This window comes from Hemitrygon akajei, unplaced genomic scaffold (genome assembly GCF_048418815.1).
Source record: "Hemitrygon akajei unplaced genomic scaffold, sHemAka1.3 Scf000060, whole genome shotgun sequence".
Classification (NCBI taxonomy): domain Eukaryota; kingdom Metazoa; phylum Chordata; class Chondrichthyes; order Myliobatiformes; family Dasyatidae; genus Hemitrygon; species Hemitrygon akajei.
Window position 1 is genome coordinate 2,696,189 of NW_027331946.1, and position 5,289 is coordinate 2,701,477.

Sequence of the window (5,289 nt, forward strand, 5' to 3'; positions counted from 1 at the left end):
AAGTTTGTTACACTTTACCCGAACAAGCTGAGGATGGTTTCTCGTATCGGAAGGAGATAAGGTTACAGTGAGATGAGCTGTGATTACAATTGGTGGAGAATCAGAGTGGAGAGGCCGCTTTACTCTCAGTCAATCGGCTCAGCCGATGGACAAGAGTCGCACTGACACAAGGTGAGGTGGAGAGTTGGGTCTGATGGTGATTGAAACAATATCCCCTTCCACCCTTTGCTGAAGGAATGCCACTCGCAATTTACACCCCTTAGTAACATCACAATTTCCATTGTTGGCAGTCTCACAAATAATTCACTGAGGTATTCATGGAGTTGCATATGGCTGACGGAATCGGATTGTAACAAAATTACAAACCGTTTATTTTTAAACCTGTTGAAACTTGTCCCTGTGGAATCCGTAAATGGTATTAAAATCCCAGGTATGTGCAGCCTTGACATTTCATTCCTGGAGATCGCCTGTGGCACACGGGGACAAATCACTGATCAGAGAAAATGCCTGCATCGTTTGATAGTTACATGCGTGTGGACAAAATACTGAACGTGTTCATTGTCGTCATTGGAGTTCCTGGTGAGTGAGCACAGTTGTTCGTATTTGACACTTCTGTCTGTTAACCGGTGGAAGCCTTTTTGGGGTCATTTTACACGCTTCCCGCTTGATGCTCGTGGCAGTAATATCCGTTTGAGATATCCATCCTGTCCATTCCATATTCTGATTTTTTGTATTTCATGAGAAACCGAACTAAACCCCTGTCTCTCCTCTAACTTACGGAATCGACTCGAACGTTGTTCTTTCATTTGATGGAATTTTGTTCAGAGTGGTACCAATTCTGGGGACAGGCAGCTCTCCGGGAATGTGAGACTGGGAATGTTATACATTGTGGCCTTGAGTGTTTTGTGAACTATTGACGGGAGTGCATACTTGGTCCTTTAATGACACCCTGTTATTAAACTGTTCCAGTTTTGGGAGCCGGGAAGGTGTGCAGCGAAATTTTAATGGCATCTTGTCCATGTTGTCCCTGTGCTGGGAGGGCACTGAAGTAAATAGTGGTCGCGGTTTTTTTCCAGAACAAAGGCTTCGGCCGCATACTTTAGGTGTCTGGTCAAAGTGACGAGTGGTGCTGACTTCCCCCAGCATTTTGGATACCATATGACCACAAGACATAGGAGCAGTATTAGTCCATCCGGCCCATCGAGTCTGCTCTTCCATTCAATCTTGGCTGATCCTCTTGTTTTTTTCTCCTCCTCAACCCTATTTCACATCCTTCTCCCCACAATCTTGATGCTATGCCCAATCAACATCCTATCAATCTCTGCCTTAAAAGCACCCAACGACCTTGGCTTCCACAGCTGCATCTGGCAACAAATTCCACAAATTTACCACTCTCTCGCTAAAGAAATCACTCCGTGTCTCTGTTTTGAAATGCCGCCCCTCTATCCTCAGGCAGTGCACAGTTGTCCGAGACACTCCCACCCTGGGAAACATCTTTTCGACATTTTCTCTGTCTAGGTCTATTAACATTCGAAAGGTTTCAGTGATAGGCACAACCCCCCCCCCCCACCGATCCCCGGATACCCTTTCGGCCCCGTCAGATGTTGAGTTTCCAGCGGCCTGGACGGTCAGGTTACATCAGTGACTGGAAACGGGATGAGCACCGATCGTTGTTGTTCATGCCGCTCGTGTTTAACCCCGACGATTACCGACACATCGCCTTATCTCCACATTGAAGAAGGCAGGTCGGAGACAGTATGATACATGTTTGGTGTTAGGTAAGCAGTCGTTCACCGCATCTAGCACTCCTGACCTCTGGCTGAAACCCGCACCAGTGTCCATTCCCGGTGAATGAGTTTAATAATGCCCGGTGTCTGTTCTCTTCTCTCCCCCTGCAGTGAATTTAGCGGCGATTGTGATCCTGTCCCGGGGAAATTGCGGCCTCTCTACCTGCACCACTCGCTACCTGGTGGCCATGGCAGCGGGGGATCTGCTGACCGTAGTCATAGAGGTCCGTATGCGTCAAATTTTAGATTATTACTTTCCGTGCAATTTCCTGAGGATTACCCCTGCGTGCAGGGTTATCGAAGTACTGAGGTCCAGAGCAACATACTGTTCTGTCTGGTTCACCGTCGCATTCACATTTGATCGGTTTGTCGCCATCTGCTGTCAGAAGCTGAAAGCAAAATATTGCACCGGGAAAACTGCGGCTGTGGTTCTCACAACAACAGGCGTGCTGTCCTTTCTGGAAAACGTTCCCCGCTACTTCCTCTGGGAACCCAGACAGATAATCAACAAAGTGCCGTGGTATTGTATAATCACGGCCAACATTTTCACTGACTTCAGGTGGGTAGTATACAGTTGGCTCGGCATAGTGTTAAATCTGTTCATTCCTTTCGTTGTGATTCTGCTGCTCAACGCTCTGACGGTCAGGCACATTGTCGTGGCCAGTCGGGTCCGTAAGGGGCTGAAGCGTCAGAGCAAGGGGGAGAACAGCAGGGACCCGGAGATGGAGAGCCGGAGGAGGTCTGTGGTTTTACTCTTCACCCTCTCCGGCAGCTTCATCCTCCTGTGGATGACGCTGGTTGTAAATTCCATGTATTCTGAGATTTCAGGAATAGGATACAATTTCAATGATTCTGAATGGATCTTTCACATGGTCGGAGCGTTGCTGAAGAATTTCAGCTGCTGCACGAACACATTTATTTACGCGGTCACTCAGTCGAAATTCAGGGAGCAGGTGATCAGCGCGGTGATATATCCGTTCACCTCGGTGCTTCAGTTCCATAATTAAGCCACGCACTGAGCGGAGTCTGGAAGGGGCAGCAGTGTCTCCAGTCCGGGACCCAGATCCTGGAGGACTTTGTGTGTGTGTGCGAATGAGAGAGAGCGAAATATGGTTAAAGTACAAGAGTATCGAAAATATTAACGAGGATGTTGACAGGAGACGAGGGACTGTGCTATCGGAGGATTGGCCAGGCTGGTCCTTTCTTGCCCTACTGGAGTGATCTGCGGGGTTGGAGTTGATACGCCTTTTTATAGCTTTGCAATCGGTACATCGTGCACCGTGCGACTGCGGTGGCCATGGTCCGAATTCTGGGATGAGTGCACAGTTAATGTACGCTCGTAGGATTTTGTGAATAAAACGAGTCCGAGTTATTTTAAGTGTTTAACCAGAGCAGCTGCCCTTTGCTTCCATTACCAAGAAACCAAATGCAGTCGCCCTAACTCTCTACACTTGATCAGGCCCCACCTTGGAAAGCGAACACAATTCAATGACGGAATTTGTGAATGATGTCGAACATTTCCTCTGACGAACAGGTTGTGTCATTTGCCCCACTTTACATTGCCCTACAAATGTTTCATGACAGTCGACCTTTTAGCGGCGGAGTCGACAATCGCGCTGATATTTTGGATCAGAGCACACTCACTATCCAGTCTCCTCCTGACCCGAGTCCTCCCGTCCCGGTAACAAAAGACCTGAATCCTTACCGCGCCTGTCTGGGTTAATTACGTCCTTTCTGAGGCGGGCGACCAGAGATTCACACGTTTCCCCAGCTGTGGTCTCACCAAACCAGAAAGGGACAGAACGGGAACAGTTCTTTCGGATCACTGCGTGTTCTGAACCAATTGAACTGGTGAGTTCCACATTCCTCCACTCTCCCCATATTCATGACTATATCCTCCATCACCTCTGCCTCCACCATCGCTACCGCTATTCATTCCAGACACTCATCACTATGAGAGTGAAAAGAAAGACTTGCAACGTACGTCCCATGAAAAATTATGGGTCAGGTTTGACATTACTGTGTTATGCAGGTTGATTTTTTTTACCGCAGTAGTCTAGGGAAAAGGTACAAAATGACACTAAATTAAAAACAAATAGGAAATAAGGAGAGTCTGAAGGGGCCGAGAAAAAGCCTTGGCGGACGGATTAAGAAAAACCCCAAGGCATTCCACAAGTATGTAAAGGGCAAGAGGATAAGACGTGAAAAAATAGGACCTATCATGTGTAACAGTGGGAAACTGTTTATAGAGCAAGAGGAAATAGCAGAGGTACTTAATGAATACTTTACTTCGATATTCACTATGGAAAAGGGTCTTGATGAATGTAGTGATACCTTGCAGCAGACTGAAAAGGTTGAGCATGTAGATATTAAGAAACAGGAGGTGCTGGAGCTATTGGAAAACATCAAGTCGGATTAGTCGCCTGGACCGGATGGGATGTACACCAGACTACTGTGGGAGGTGAAGGAGGAGATTTCTGAGCCCGTGGCGATGATCTTTGCATCATAGAAGGGGACGGGAGAGGCTCCGGGAATTGGAGGCTTGAGGACGTTGTTCATTTATTCAGGAAAGTGTCACGGGGGGACGTCACGTGATGACGTAGGATCGAGACGCTGGAACCCAGCTCTTCCGTAAAAAACAGTAAATTAATGTTTAAGTGAAGAAAAGTCAGTCAATACTTTCTAAAAGTTACTTATAAACTACTCCGGATCGTTTCAAGTTATGCCTCACAAACAGAAGATGAAGAAAACTACTACCTTGAAGACAAAAGTTGGAACAGAATCAAGGCCCACTTCTGCCAAAGACCCGCGGGCTCAGGTACGTTTCACCTCCGGCGATACAGAACAGGAAACGGCTGCAACATCCACCATTTCTAAAGAAAAAGACCAACAAGAACTGCGCAAACGTGAAGGAAGGAGCATGCGGAAACGAGAGCAACCAGAACTACAAATCCCAGTTACGATTGAAACCGAAAGTGAAAGTGAATGTGAGGGAGAGTCAGATTCTCTGGAAAATTAGACGAAGATGGAGGTAAAAGTTTTTCTGGAAATATAGAAAAGACTTTGATGCAAATAATGCATAATTAGACGCATTAAAAGAAATCAAAAGAAAATGATAAATATGATTATGTTTGATAAAATGACAAAAAGACAGGAAAAATGGAAAAGAGAATTATAGATTTGGAAACTACAACTGAAGACGTGGTTGAAAGAATGAACAAAATGGAAGATGATAATACTGCCTGGACATCAGAAAGAAAACAATTTATGGAAAAAATTTATTAAGCTTGAAAATTTTAGTAGACGAAACAATATTAAAATTGTTGGACCTAAAGAAGATATAGAAGGAGAAGATCTAATAATTTTTTTTTTCAAAAATGGATCACTGAAAAAATGGAAATGGAAGGAGAAACTCTAATTGAGATTGAAAGGGCTCATAGAGCCTTAAGGTCAAGACCTCAAGCTGATCAAAATCCACGATCAATTTTGATAAAATGCTTAA